Raw genomic sequence first — 16,646 nt, 5'->3', positions numbered from 1 at the left:
TCACCTGGGAAGCCCCAATTTAAATTTACCTTAATTTAAAAATACTTTATTGTTAAAATTGCTAACTCATCTGAGCCTTCAGAGTCCTAATCTTTTTGTGAGCCTCCCGTAGGGTGTGGCATCACACAGGAGGAGGGACTTGAGATGGGCATTGAAGGATGGGCTGTATGACCACCAGATAGAAGGGTGTTCCAGAAGAACAGACACTTGGGGATGCAAAGAGGTGTGAAACAGCAGGTCTTGTGCAGTATCAGGCAGCTCTGGGTGTGGCTCCATTTATCATGGCCATCCTGTGTGCCCAGCACTGGACCACACTGTTTCACTAATCAAACCCAACTCGAAAGTGATCTATAGATGAATAAGCTGATGCCCAGAGAGGTTTGGTAATTTGTCTGATGTCCTATATAGCCAGTGACAGAGCTCAGGTTCAAATTCAGGCTCGTCAGGTTCCAAAATCTGTGCTCCTAACCACCACACTGAACTGCCCCATGACATGATACCTGAGAAGCTAGGGAGGACCATTCAGACTTGAGTACCAAGGGCAGAATTCCCTGAACACGTGCCATTTGAGCTCCATCTTCAGGAGACCTGTCATATCTTCAGATTTTGATTGTCTAAATGCCTTTCTTTGTTTTAAAAAATTTTTTTCTTTAGATTTATGGACATGGGGAGAGGGGAGGAGAGGGTGAGATGTATCAAAAGAGTAACATGGAAACTCACATTACCACATGTAAAATAGATGGCCAACGGGAATTTGCTGTATGGCTCAGGAAACTCAAACAGGGGCTCTGTATCGACCTAGAGGGGTGGGATGGGGAGGGAGGTGGGGGTGAGTTCAAAAGGAAGGGCATAAAGGTATACCTATGGAGGATTCATGTTGAGGTTTGACAGAAAACAACAACATTCTGTAAAGCTATTATCCTTCAATAAAAAAAGCAAATTAAAAAGAAAAAAATTTTTTTTTAAATTTTTTTAAACTGCAGTCAGGATGACTTATAATGTTGTGTGAGTTTCAGGTATACCGTAAAATGATTCACAGTGATTCACAAACCTATTCAGAAAACACACACACACACACACACACACAAACCTATTCAGTAGGTTCTTGTTGGCTATCTAGTTTATATATAGTACTGTGTGTATGTTAATCCCAAACTCCTCATTTATCCCTCCTGAAATGCTTGTCTTTATGTGTTTCACTTTTAAAAACTCAAATTTAAGTCATTTCTTCTTGACATACAACACATATGATGAAGTACACAAATCAACTAACTTTCACTCAAGTAAGAAAAAGCAATTTTTCGCCCAGGTCAGTAACATTATGAGCCCTCCGCCGCTGGCCTGGTACCACCTCCTAGACACAGACCCTCAGGTTACCACTCTCTGAGTTGTAACAACACAGATTAGTTTCGTTTGCATTTGAACTTCTCATCATGGAACCATAAAGACTGGTCTTTTTATGTGTCTGGCTTAATGTATTCATTTATGTAGTTTAATTTACTCATTGTCACTTTTATACAGTATTCCATTATGTGAATATAACAGGATGTATTTCTCCATTCCACTGCTGACATGTAACTTGTTTTTAGTTTTTGGCTATTATGAGTAGAGCTGCCATGAGTATTCTTATGCAAGATTTTTGGTGAACACACATAGTCATTTTTGTTGGGTTTATACCCAGGAGTTGAATTCCTGGGTCAGAGGGCAATATGGAAAAGCCCAGGTTCAGTGGATATGGCCAGTTTCCCAAAGTAGTTGTTATAAATTACATCCTCACTACCAATGAGTCAGAGTTCCAATTACTCCACAGTCCTGTCAACATTTGATATTGAAAGTCTTTTTTCTTTTTAGTCCTGGTGGGTGTACAGGGATATCAAATTGTAGTTTTAATTCACATTTCTCTGATGACTAATGTGGTTGATTTGAGCATTTTTCATCTGTTCATTGGTCCCTTATATATCATCTTTCTTTGAAATGTTTAAGCCTTTTTTGCTCATTTTTCTATTTGATTTTTCACTTCTATTCATTTTCCTTGTTGACAAGAGTTCTATATATAATTCTGGATGTTATTCCTTAGATGGATATATGATTTATGATATCTTTTCTCAAATAAATTTATTTTATCGACCATGATTACTATGAATAAAAAATCAATATCACGTGTCATGGATAGTAGGTAATGCAAAATACAGAAAATAAAAAGAAAACAATGTTACTATATTCTAGCTAAATATCACACAGCTGGCAGCATGGCTAGAATCCTGTTAAGAGATTAGCAAGTGAAAAAGAGGTGTTAATGACATTCTGGCAGCACGTGGAGACTTGCCCCTTGATATCTTCAGAAGGCTGGAAAGAATTAGTGGTCTTCCCTGGTGGTTTCCTGAGTGGTGCAGTGGTAAAGAATCCACCTGCCAATGCAGGAGATGCAAGAGACTCGGTGGGTTCCATCCCTCCAGGGGGTATAATCAGTGAGACAGGAAGACCCTTTGGGTAGGAAATGGCAACCCATTCCAGTATTCTTGTTTGGTTCCCCATTTAGGAAAGATCCTACATGTTGCATGGTGCACCCTATCACCAGATGGTCAACACCGAAATCAAATTGATTATATTCTTTGCAGCCAAAGATGGAGAAGCTCTATACAGTCAGCAAAAACAAGACCGGGAGCTGGCTGTGGTTCAGATCATGAACTCCTTATTGCCAAATTCAGACTTAAATTGAACAAAGTGGGGGAAACCACTAGACCATTAAGGTATGACCTAAATCAAATCCCTTATGAGTATACAGTGGAAGTGAGAAATAGATTTAAGGGACTAGATCTGATAGACAGAGTACCTGATGAACTATGGACGGAGGTTTGTGACATTGTACACGAGACAGGAATCAAGACCATCCCCAAGAAGAAGAAAAGCAAAAAAGCAAAGTGGCTGTCTGAGGAGGCCTTACAAATCACTGTGAAAAGAAGAGAAGTGAAAAGCAAAGGAGAAAAGGAAAGATATACCCATTTGAACGTGGAGTTCCAAAGAATAGCAAGGAGAGATAAGAAAACCTTCCTCAGTGATCAATGCAAAGAAATAGAGGAAAACGATAGAATGGGAAAGACTAGAGATCTCTTCAAGAAAATTAGAGATACCAAGGGAACATTTCATGCAAAGATGGGCTCAATAAAGGTCAGAAATGGTATGGACCTAATAGAAGCAGAAGATATTAAGAAGAGGTGGCAAGAATACACAGAACTGTACAAAAAAGATCTTCACGACCCAGATAATCATGATGGTGTGATCACGCACACTCACCTAGAGCCAGACACCTTGGAATGTGAAGTCAAGTGGACCTTAGGAAGCATCACTATGAACAAAGCCAGTGGAGGTGATGGAATTCCAGTTGAGCTATTTCAAATCCTGAAAGATGATGCTGTGCAAGTGTTGCACTCAATATGTCGGCAAATTTGGAAAACTCAGCAGTGGCCACAGGACTGGAAAAGGTCAGTTTTCATTCTAACCCCAAAGAAAGGTAATGCCAAAGAATGCTCAAACTACCGCACAACTGCACTCATTTTACACGCTAGTAAAGTAATGCTCAAAATTCTCCAAGTCAGGCTTCAGCAATACATGAACCGTGAACTTCCAGATGTTCAAGCTGGTTTTAGAAAAGGCAGATGAACCAGAGATCAAATTGCCAACATCCACTGAATCATCGAAAAAGCGAGAGAGTTTCAGAAAAACATCTATTTCTGCTTCATTGACTATGCCAAAACCTTTGACTGTGTGGATCACAAAAAGCTGCGGAAAATTCTGAAAGAGATGGGAATACCAGACCACCTCACCTGCCTCTTGAAAAACTCAAGAGATCAGGTATGTAGGTCAGGAAGCAACAGTTAGAACTGGACATGGAACAACAGACTGGTTCCAAATAGGAAAAGGAGTACATCAAGACTGTATATTGTCACCCTGCTTATTTAACTTATGTGCAGAGTACATCATGAGAATGCTGGGCTGGAGGAAGCACAAGCTGGAATCAAGATTGCCAGGAGAAATATCAATAACCTCAGATATGCAGATGATACCACCCTTATGGCAGAAAATGAAGAAGAACTAAAGAGCCTCTTGATGAAAGTGAAAGAGGAGAGTGAACAAGTTGGCTTAAAACTCAACGTTCAGAAAACTAAGATCATGGCAGCTGGTCCCATCACTTCGTGGCAAATAGATGGGGAAACAGTGGACACAGTGGCTGACTTTATTTTTCTGGGCTCCAAAATCACTGCAGATGGTGACTGCAGCCATGAAATTAAAAGACGCTTACTCCTTGGAAGAAAAGTTATGACCAACCTAGACAGCATATTAAAAAGCAGAGACATTACTTTGTCAACAAAGGTCCATCTAGTCAAGGCTATGGTTTTTCCAGTGGTCATGTATGGATGTGAGAGTTGGACTATAAAGATAGCTGAGCACAGAAGAATTGATGCTTTTGAACTGTGGTGTTGGAGAAGACTCTTGAGAGTCCCTTGGACTGCAAGGAGATCCAACCAGTCCATCCTAAAAGAAATCAGTCCTGGGTGTTCATTGGAAGGACTGATGTTGAAGCTGAAGCTCCAATACTTTGGTCACCTGATGCAAAGAGCTAACTCATTGGAAAAGACCCTGATGCTGGGAAAGATTGAAGGCAGGAGGAGAAGGGGACGACAGAGGATGAGATGGTTGGATGGAATCACCGACTCAATGGACATGAGTTTGGGCAGACTCCGGGAGTTGGTGATGGACAGGGAGGCCTGGCGTGCTGCAGTTCACAGGGTCGCAAAGAGTAGGACACGACTGAGGGACTGAACTGAACTGAACTGAACTACATGTTGCATGGCGCATCCTACCCCCAAAAAAAGAAGGTTGGAAAGAATTAGAAAGGAAATAACTTTCTCTTTTTGCAGCTCCATGTTAATTATCACCTCAGTCTATCCTTTGTCCTGAGCCTTCTATAATTATACCACCCACCGTGTGAGGTGGGCATAACTGTTACAAGAGGTGGTTGCAATGAGGATTTTTAAAAATTGTAACTAAATTAATTAACTTATTTTTTGGCTCTGCTGGGTCTTTATTGTTGTACAGGCTTTTCCCTAGTTGCAGTAAACAGGGGCTACTCTCTAGTTGCGGTGTGCAGGCTCCTCATTGATGTGGCTTCTCTTGTTGCAGAGCACCAGCTCTAGGGCGCTTGGGCTTTGGTTGCGGCTTGCTGACTCAAGGCACAGGTTCAGTGGTGGTGGTACATGAGCTGAATTGCTCCGCAGCATGTGGGATCTTCCCAGATCAGGGACCGAACTCATATCACCTGCTTTGGCAGGTGGATTCTTTACCACTGAACCACCTGGAAAGCCCCGAAGAGGTGTTTTTTTTGTTGTTGTTGTTGTTGTTTTAACTAAGGGGTTGACATATTGAAGTTAATGTTTTAGAAAAATCATTTAGATGACAATGTGAATAAAGAGCAGAAATAGAAGTGAGGGGCCCAAGTTAGGAGGAGATGAATAAGTCCAGGTGGTAAGGGTCAAGGGTCTAAAGCAGGAGTGAGCCAGGGACTGGGGTGAATGTGGGGAGTGGAAAGAGGTAGAATCAGGAACAACGCAGTGGCTGTTGATTTGTTGAGAGAGTAAAAGGAGATGTCTAGGGAGACTGTGGGGGTTTTAAGTTGGAGGACTGGGAGGAGGGAGGTAGCAGAGACTGGAGAAGCAAATTGTGTGAGGGAGGAGATGGTGAAATCAATCTGCGATGTGTGGAATCTGAACTGTTTGCGGGACTTCACAGGGAGAGTCTCCCATTTCTTTATTCATTCATTCATTTCACAAATATTCACTGAGCACGTATGGGTGCCAGAGGTGCAGCAGTGAATCCAATGAATAAGACTTCTGCTCTGGTGGACCTTAACATTGATGGGGAAGATGGGTGGTGGGAAAGACAGATAAGAACAAGCAAAGGATGCACAGGGCTCAGGGCTCTGGGGAGAACTGGGGCCCTGATGGAGTAAGCGCAGAAGATAAAGCTGTCGGTGTGAGTGAGTTTGCCTGGGGGTGGGCAAAGTGAACCAGAGGGGAGGGTGAAATGCCCGTATTCAAGGGCAGCAGGGGAAGGAACACCCTTTAAGGAAACCACAGAGGAATAATCAGAAGGGGAGGAGGGCAGAAGTGGATCACAGGAAGAGGGTCTCAAAGATCTTTCAACAGATGCATTCATTCATTTATTCAATCAGACTTTACTTGGCACCTTCTGAGTACCAGGCTCTGGGGAACCAGAGATGAATGTGAAGTCTTTGGGGGGAGGCAGTCTTGTAAACTACCAGTGATTAGGCTACAAGAGAAAATTTCCATTATGGAATACACACAATGTAGGTCCTGGGAGCACAGAGACTGGGAACTCCCACTTTTTGGACCTACTATGTGCTGGGCTTCCTAGAGGAGTGGGCACGGAGTTAGAGAATGGGGGGAGGGGAGGCAAGGGCATTGACAGAGAAGGACCAGCTTGAGCAAGGGTAGGAGGTGGTGAGTTCTGGCAGCCGGGCATCCATAAGCACCAGAGGGTGGAGCAAGCCAGAGGACCAGAAGGTTGGGACGGCCTTAAGATCATGCCAGGAGAGTGGGCTGAATTCAGAAGATGATGGAGCCGCTGCAGGTTTGGAAGAGAGTGCCTGCCAGTCGACACTGTTCCACCAGGCCCACAGGAGCGGAAGCCCCTGGGGACGGCACTTCTCTGCCCACCCCCAGCAGTTAGGAGGGGCTTCACAGCCCACTCTGCAAGCCCCACAGAGCCCAGAGCCCCCGGGATGAGCCCCGGGGGAGGGGGTGGGCTCGTGCTGAAAGGCATCTTTCAGAGAGGCATGTGACATCCGGGTAGACTACGGGGCACTCCAACGTCTTGGGAGCATTCTTGGAAGAGTGGGCTGAGAAGTGAGGGCACCTGTCAGGGATGGAGAAGAGTGGATGGGGCGGAAGGCGTCAGGGTCCAGCCTGGTGACTGAGCTCCGAGTCACCCCCTGAGCAGGAGCTCTGGGCTGATGAAGGGCTAGAGCCCTCTCCCTCTGCATCTCCTCTTGGTCCAAATCTCACCTCACCTCCTCCCTCATGGCTTCCCTGGGGGCTCAGACAGTAGAGAATCTGCCTGCAATGCAGGAGACCCGGGTACGACCCCTGGGTTGGGAAGATACCCTGGAGAAGAGAATAGCTACCCACTCCAGTATTCTTGCCTGGAGAATTCCATGGACAAAAGGGCGACTTAGAATACACACGTGCCTCCTCCCCTTCTACACAGTATCAACCTCATCTCCCAGCCTTGCAGTTGGGGGCTGCGCTGAAACTTGGGGGTTGGGGGCTATAGGGGGACAAGACTCTAGGTTCTCTTGGCCAACGCCCACAGAGGCCTAAAGCTCTGGGCTAAGCCTCCCGGGTATTCAGGTTTGGGACTCACCCTTTGGGAAAAGCGGAAGACAATGGCACCCCACTCCAGTACTCTTGCCTGGAAAATCCCATGGACGGAGGAGCCTGGCAGGCTGCAGTCCATGGGGTCGCCAAGAGTCGGACACGACTGAGCGACTTCACTTTCACTTTTCACTTTCATGCATTGGAGAAGGAAGTGGCAACCCACTCCACTATTCTTGCCTGGAGAATCCCAGGGATGGGGGAGCCTTGTGGGCTGCCGTCTATGGGGTCGCACAGAGTCAGACACGACTAAATCGACTCAGCAGCAGATGCAGCAGCAGCTTTAGGGAAAAGACCTCTGGCGCCCCCTACTGCCAGATGGGCTTCAGCAATCCCAATCTTCTCTCTCCCACCCCACCCTGACCCCTGAGGCCAGAACACACTGAGGGCCAGTTTCAGTGGCAGGAAGTAATGTGGAATCTCACGGGTACCCAGGTCCGGCTTTTGATGTTTACCTGGACCCCGGCAGCTTCCTAATTGATCTTCCTCCCCTCTTCCTTCACTCACAGATTAAAGAGAAATCTCTTTAAAAGCATAACTGTGGAATCAATTCAGTTCAGTCACTCAGTCGTGTCTGACTCCTTTCGACCCCATGGACCGCAGCACGCCCCGCCTCCCTGTCCATCACCAACTCCCAGAGTTTACTCAAACTCATGTCCATTGAGTTGGTGATGCCATCCAACCATCTCATCCTCTGTCATCCCCTTCTCCCCCTGCCTTCAATCTTTCCCAGCATCAGGGTCTTTTCCAATGAGTCAGTTCTTTGCATCAGGTGGCCAAATATTGGAGCTTCAGCTTCAGCATCAGTCCTTCCAATGAATATTCAGGACTGATTTCCTTTAGGATGGACTGGTTGGATCTCCTTGCAGTCCAAGGGACTCTCAAGAGTCTTCTCCAACACCACAGTTCAAAAGCATCAATTCTTCTGCACTCAGCTATCTTTATAGTCCAACTCTCACATCCATACATGACCACTGGAAAAACCATAGCCTTGACTAGATGGACCTTTGTTGACAAAGTAATGTCTCTGCTTTTTAATATGCTGTCTAGGTTGGTCATAACTTTTTTTCCCAAGGAATAAGCGTCTTTTAATTTCATGGCTGCAGTCACCATCTGCAGTGATTTTGGAGCCCAGAAAAATAAAGTCAGCCACTGTGTCCATTGTTTCCCCATCTATTTGCCATGAAGTGATGGGACCAGCTGCCATGATCTTAGTTTTCTGAACGTTGAGTTTTAAGCCAACTTGTTCACTCTCCTCTTTCACTTTTATCAAGAGGCTCTTTAGCTCTTCTTCGTTTTCTGCCATAAGGGTGGTGTCATCTGCATATCTGATGTTATTGATATTTCTCCTGGCAATCTTGATTCCAGCTTGTGCTTCCTCCAGCCCAGCATTTCTCATGATGTACTGTGCATATAAGTTAAATAAGCAGATTGACAATTTATAGTCTTGACATACTCCTTTCCTGATTTGGAACCAGTCTGTTGTTCCATGTCCAGTTCTGTTGCTTCTTGATAACAAGTAATGAACTACCCAGCATGCAACGACTTAAATGGCTCTTAAGGACATTACGCTGACAGCAAAAAGCCAACCTCAAAAGGTTACATACTTTATGATTCCATTACATAACATTCTCAAAGTAACACAATTGTAGAGATGGAGAACTGACCAGGTTGCCAGCCATCCAGGAAGGGGAGGGAGGGCGAGCCTGTAAGAGTGCAGCAGAAGCCATTTCTTTTAAGGTGATGGAACAATCCTGTATCTTGTTCATGACGGTGTTTAGATGAATCTAGACATGTAACAAAATGCCATGGAATTATATGCAAAGACACACAAAAAATAAGTGCATGCCCAAAATGGTGAAATTGAGAGAGGTCTGTAGTCTAGTTGTGTCTAATGTCAATCACTTTTCTGGCTTTTGTAACAAGCTACAAGTATGTAAATTGTCATCACTGGGGGAAGCTGGGTGATGAGTACCTGGGACTTCTTTGTATTATTCATGTGACTTCTTTTGAGTCAATAATTCTTTCAAAATAAATAGCTTATGCAAAGGGGAAGAAAGCACACCTGGCTGTATCAGCTACCTGTTTATCTCTGCCTTGTGTCACCCGGTGGCCTACAGAGGATGAAGTCCGGTGAACGAAAAGTGCCACCTCCTTCAATAAACCAAGCTCTCCTCTGAGGCTGGCAAGGGAAGAATACTCCCTCTTGGAGGTCACAGGGAGCTGGGCCCCACAACCTGGGGGGTTGTTGTTCAGTTGCTTAGCCATGTTCAACTCTTTGAGACCCCATGGACTGCAGCACGCCAGCCTTCCCTGTCCTTCACTAGCTCCTGGAGTTTGCTCAAACTCATATCCATCCAGTCATCTCATCCTCTGTGGCCCCCTTCTCCTCCTGCCCTCAGTCTTTCCCAGCATCAGGGTCTATTCCAATGACTCAGTTCTTCGCATCAGATGGCCAAAGTATTGGAGCTTCAGCTTTGGCATCAGTCCTTCCAATGAATATTCAGTGTTGATTTCCTTTCAATCCTAAAGATGCTGGATGCCATGATCTTCGTTTTTTGAATGTTGATTTTTAAGCTAGCTTTTTCGCTCTCCTCTTTCACCTTCATCAAGAGGCTCTTTAGTTCCTTTTCGCTTTCTGCCTGGGGAGACTTGCTTTTTAATTCCAGTTGGTCCTCTCCTGAATTGGCCTGAGAGAGTACTCTCTCACCTCTGATGCTCTGGTCCTCAAGTGGACAAAGCGCCCTTCTCTTAACACTGGGGGCTCAGTCTTTTTTTAAAAAAAGTTTTTCTCTTAAAAATTTTTAACGATGATGTAAATTTTGTAATCGGGTAACAAATTTTCTTAAGTTAAAAAATTTTGAGACACCTCAAGCTTCATATCCAGATACAGTCATGTATGAAAATCATATCTGAGCACTTAAAAAAAATTTAATTGATTTCCTTTTGTTTATTTTTGGCTATGCTGGGTCTTTGTTGCTGTGCTTGGGCTTTCTCTAGTTGAGGCAAACGGGGGCCACTCTCCAGTTGCAGTCCGAGGGCTTCTCTTGTTGCAGAGCGCAGACAGTAAGCGCACAGGCTCAGTGGTTGCAGCACGTGGACTCTAGAGTTCGGGCTCGTCATGTGGCCCATGGGCTTGGTTGCTCCTCGGCATGTGCAATCTTCCAGTACCAGGGACTGAAACCATGTGTCCTGCATTCCCAGGCAGATTCTTAACCACCGGACCACCAGAGAAGTCCTTAGCACTTTTCTATATCAGTCTAAATCATTTCAATGGCTGTTTTCTTCTATATGATGTTCGAAGGTTAATTAAGCATTGAAAGGCAAACATTTCACCAGCTAAATATTTACTCCTATTTCAGTAAGACATTTTATTTAAACATATTAATAAAATTTCACAAGAATACAGCCTGGGAGTGGTAGAACGATCCAGTGACAGAAGCTGCTTACATGTGTAACACAAGAATAAGCCTCTGTGAAAATGCTTCTGCAGGGGATGCCGGTGTCCTCCTGGGTATCACCAATACATTCCTGGGGCTCAGTCTTAGAGAAAAGGCTGTTCTGGACCGCCAGGAAACAAAAAAGCCATAGCCCAATGTGCTGTCCTGCCCCCTGCCTGCACCCTGGGGGCTCTTCCAGGATGCTTCTACGGGTCCCATCATAGAGACTGTCTTGCCCCAGGACCCAGGACTCTCCTTGGGTCCGAGGAAGGAAGATTAGCAGGACTTCACCATGTTCCTGCACTAGTTTCTGGGCCACATGTGTTGCACGTATCTCATTTTATAATCGTAAGAAGTCTCCAAGGTCAGTGTGAATGTCCTGACTGTCCATATGAGCACATGGAGCTGTACAACCTGGCCAAGGTCTTGATGGGAAATGAGAGCTGGGTCTTGAACTCTGACTCTCTACCTTTTCATGGACTGGTTCATTAATGAGTATCTACTGAATACCTATCACGTGCCAGGCACTATGTTAGATGCCAGGCATACACGGGTGAACAATAACAGAGTCCTCACCCTCCTGGGGCTTACAGTATCATGGCAGGGGGTGCGTGTGAAGTCGCTAAGTCATATCCAACTCTTTTGTGACCCTGTGGACTGTAGCCCTGCCAGACTCCTCTGTCCAAGGGATTCTCCAGGCAAGAGTACCGGAGTGGGTTGCCATGCCCCCTCTAGGGGATCTTCCCAACCCAGGGTTCGAAGCTGCCTCTCTTTTTATCTCCTGTACTGGCAGGTGGGTTCTTTACCACTAGTGCTACTGGGCGTAGATAACAATAAATAATCATGATATATGGTTGTAAAATGCCAAGCTGAGATAAGAGAGGCACATGGGTCTCCAATGGTATATCACCAAGAAAACTGACTGAGCTGGGCATTCAGAGGAGCTGCCTGAGGAAGGGTTGCCTAAGCAGAATGCAAAAAGAGGACTGAGCAAGCGGAGAACAGAACTGCACTCAGAACACTTCGACTCCTTGTGACCCCATGGACTGCAGCCCGCCAGGCTCCTCTGTCCGTGGGATTCTCCAGGCAGGAATACTGGAGTGGATTACCATTCCCTTCTCCAGGGGATCTTCCTTGACCTAGGGATCGAGCCCAGGTCTCCAGCCTTGCAGGCAGATTCTTTATGGTCTGAGCCACCAGGGAAGCCTGGAAGAGTGAGCAAGGACTGCAAATGGAGAGGAAGGAGCCAGCTGGATGTTGTGGTACCACCCAGGTGCCTCTCCAGGACTGAAGTACTAATTGCCCCAGCTTCAAGAAGGTTGGCAGCTGAGAGCTCTCATCTGAGCCTATCTCTGGGATGAGCCCTGATCTATAGAGACCTCTTTGCTCAAATTCATGCACCCCACCGCCAGCCCCACCTCCCCCAATTGTCCAAAGCAGCCTTGATCCAATGACTGGTAGATAAGGCCTTTTATAGTCCTGGCCTCATTGCCACAATGGGGGGGGGGGGGCCTTGCTGAGCGTGTCCCAGCCTCAGTTTCCTTCGGGGTTGGCTGAGGCCTGAGATGGGCCTGCATCACAGTTCAGCTTTTCCCTTGGTCCAGCCCTGTCACCGCCTTTATCCCACACAATCCTTGAACACCCCCCAGTTAACTGCCTACAGGCTTCTCTCCGTATCCTGCGGAACTCAACCGAGACAGCAACTAAAAGCAGAAGGGAGGAAATAGCCAGTGATCGGGGATACTCTCTGAAACAAAGGCAGGAGATGAGCTGTACCCTGGAGAGAGGTCTGCTCTGAGGTATCAGGGGCAAGGAGGTGAGGGGGGTTGTGGTGAGGGAGCTCCGAGCTTGATGGTGGGATGTACGAGGGTTCCCATCTTTTCTGTGACGTAGTGAGGTCACCTGTTGAGAGAGAGAGAGTGGGGGCAGGGGGCTGGGGAGAATGAAGGCTTCAAACAGATGTCACAGCCGGCGATAGAGAACAGAAACCTCCCACGTTGCAGGTTGGGAATGTACAATGATGCAATCAGCGGAGAAAACCAGAGTTTGACCAAAACTGCAGTTAACAGTTCCTCAAAAAGCTAAACATAGTTACTGTATGATCTAGCAGTTCCACTCCTAAGTATATATGGAAGAGAGTGAGACATATTCCTATGAACCGACTGTGTCCCTCCCTAAGTCATGTGTTGAAGCTCTAACTCTCCGTGTGACGGTGCTTGGAGGCGGGGCCATTGAGAGGTAATTAGGTTAGATGAGATCATGAGGGTGGGGCCTCAGGATGGGATTAGTGTCTTGATAAGAAGAGGAAGACATGGCTGATTCATATCAATGTATGACAAAAACCACTACAATATTGTAAAGTAATTAGCCTCCAACTAATAAAAATAAATGGGGAAAAAAAAGAAAAGGACCGGGGGAAGAAAAAAAAGAAGAAGAGGAAGAGATGAGTACATTTGAAACTAACCCAACATTGTAAATCAACTAGAGTCCAATATAAAATAATTTTAAAAAGAAAGCCATTACCAGAATCATTTTTAAAATAAACAAACTGATAAATTTGGCCCTGTGCGGTGCTCAGCTCTGTCTGACTCTCTGTGACCCCATGGACTGTAGCCCACCAGGCTCCTCTGTCCATGGGGATTCTCCAGGCAAGAACAGTGGAGTGGGTTGCCATGCCCTCCTCCAGGGGATCTTCCCAACCTAGGGATCGAATCCAGGTCTCCGACATTACAGGTGGATTTTTTACCATCTGAGCTACCAGGGAAGCCCAAGAATACTGGAGTGGGTAGCCTATCCCTTCTCCAGGGAAATTTCCCAACTTAGGAATTGAATCACGGTCTCCTGCATTGCAGGCAGATTCTTTGCCAACTGAGCTACCTGGGAAGCCAAATTTGGCCCTAAAATGCATTAATTTTCTTCACTATAGAACTATGCCACAAAAAGCTTGATTATAACTTTTCAGTTGAATCACATGTACTATAATTAATTGGTTGATTCCTACTATAGATAAATTCATAAAGCTGAAGCTGAAATAAATTATGTTTTCAGACAATGCATTGTAAGTTTTTAAGGATATTGAGTGAAGCATTATAGTGAGTTGGCTGGTTCCCATTTTACAGTGCAGCTGAAGATAACCAGAATGAATTCTCAAGACTTCATTTTCAAGACTTGAAAATGAAACTGGCCAATGGTAGTCAGTGCTTGGCTATTGCTAAGTTTACCCCCCAAAATATTTGATAAATGAATGAATACTTTTTACTCTTTATTTTGAATTTTTTTGACTCAAAAAAAGAAAAAGCAAAGAGTAAGAGATGAACTTTCTCTCTCTCCCTCCCTCCCTGTCTGTCTCTCTGCTATATACAGACATAGCAAGAAGGCAGCCATCTGCAAGCCAGAAAGAGAGCCCTCTCTACAACCCCACTGTGCTGGCACCCTGATCTCAGACTTCCAGTCTCCAGAACTGAGAGAAATTATTTCTGTTATTGAAGCTACCCAGTCTATGTTATTTTGTTATAGAAGCCCAAGCTGACTAAGACAGTATTTCCACATTAAAAACTCATGCCTGAATGTTCACAGCAATATTATTCATAACAGCCCCCAAATGGAAACAATCCAAATGTCCATCAATTAGTGAGTGGAGAAAAAAAAAAAATGTCACACACATGTTTTTTTTTCGGTAGTCATGTACAGATGTGAGAGTTGGACCATAAAGAAGCCTGAGCACTGAAGAATTGATGCTTTAAAACTGTGGTGTTGGAGAAGACTCTTGAGAGTCCCTTGGACTGCAAAGAGATCAAACCAGTCAATCCTAAGGGAAATCAACCCTGAATATTCATTGGAAGGACTGTTGCTGAAGCTCCAACACTTTGGCCACCAGATGTGAAAAGCCAATTCATTGGAAAAGACCCTGATGGTGGGAAAGACTGAGGACAGGAGGATAAGAGGGCAACAGAGGATGAAATGGTTGGATAGCATCATCGACTCAATGGATGCGAGTTTGAGCAAACTTCAGGAGATGGTGAAGGACAGGGAAGCCTGGCGTGCTGCAGTCCATAGGGTCGCAAAGAGTCGGACGCGACCTAGCAACTGAACAGCAACATAATCTGTACAGTGGAATGTTATTTGCAACACGATGTAGCCCATGTAGCTAGGGGCTATATGGATGAATCTTGAAAACATGTAGCCCGTAGCCTAGTGGGGACGACGAGGACATGGAGGCACAGTTACATCACAGGGAGGCAAGCGTGATGAGAGAGAAAGGCCTGTATGATCTGAGAAGAGGTCTGAGATCTGAGAAAGGGGGTGGGGCAGGTGTGAGCTGAGGCTGGCAGGAGGAAGAGGAATTAGCCAGGGGAAGAAGAGGAAGACGGGAGAATATGGGCCCAAAGGCAGGGAGGCAAGGAACATTCTGGAGTGGGCTGGGAGCTACACCCATGGGCACAGAGGTGTGCAGAGGTAGGAGGTGTGGCTGGGAAAGGCCTCAGGGATCTTGGTCAGATGGCTAAGGGGAGGATGGAACAGGAAGGGAAGGAGCCCGTCCGGATGAGAGGCTGAGTGGAGGTGGGAGAGGCGGAGTTGGGAAATATTTAGAAGGAAGAAGATAGGGACTTGGTGGCTGACTGGTTACGGAGGGAGAGGCGCCTCGGGTGCCTGGAGGTAGTGTGCCCTGAAATAGGGGGAGGGGCTGGTGTCAGTTTTGTTGCAGGCAGGCTGCACTTGGGGTGCCTGGCAGGCACCCATGTGGGTGGACATTTGCACTTGGAACTCGGGAAGAGCGCTTTGGGCTGCTGACAGAGATCTGGGTGATGCACATGCTGGCTTGGTGACGGAGTCCCCACAGAGGATTGGATGAGGATCGTCAGGGAGGGTGGAGGGAGAGAGCGGTGGGCCGGGGACATTTACAGGCTGGGCAAAGACTCATGTTGCTTCGAGCAAAGGATGGTGTGTCTCTAGGATGACAGGCAGTTCAGAAGTCCACTCACATGAGAGCTGGGCATGACCACTAGACTTGGCATCCAGGCAGGCACCAGAGGCTGTTTCTAGGGCAGCATCAGGGCAGACACCCGGCTGTCAGAGGACCTGGGGCTTCTGCTGAGAGGGAGAGAGAGACTTGGGGAGGGGGACCCCTGTGACAGCCCTTGTCAGCTGTGCTACCCCCACTTATTTTTGTCTGTCCCCCGACCAGATGGCACTTCAAGACAGCAGATACTATTTCTATGTATCTTTGTGTCTCCAGACAAAATCCAACTCATCTCAAATGTATTCACTGTATACCTTCTGGCTTGCAGTGGAGGGTTTATGACTGAGCTCAGACTTCTGGTGGGCTCACAGTAGATGCTCAGACCGCGTACATGAAACTCTGCCACCAACCTGCCCTGTGACCTCAGGTGAGTTATGACATCTCTCCAGGAGTTTGCTCATTGGTAGTAGATAATTTTTTTCCTTCTTTCTCTTTGTTTTTAAAAATATTAATTTATTTGGCGCTGAGTCTTAGTTGCAGCATGCAGGATCTTTTAGTTGCAGTACACAGAACCTAGTTCCCTAAGGATGGAACCCGGGTCTCCTGCATGGGGAGCTTGAAGTCTTAACCACTGGACCACCAGGGAAGTCCCCACAGCAGTGCTTTCTGATAAAATGTGATAGAATATGATGATTTCGGGACTTCTGCGTCTGTGGCTATGTTACTGAACACCCGCCAAACTCCTGGCAGGGTCAAAAAGCTGGGGTGGGCTGGGGTGGGGAGCTGACACTTCCC

The sequence above is a fragment of the Muntiacus reevesi genome, chromosome 18, assembly GCF_963930625.1.
Source record: "Muntiacus reevesi chromosome 18, mMunRee1.1, whole genome shotgun sequence".
Classification (NCBI taxonomy): Eukaryota; Metazoa; Chordata; class Mammalia; order Artiodactyla; family Cervidae; genus Muntiacus; species Muntiacus reevesi.
Note: the sequence above shows the minus strand (reverse complement) of the source record.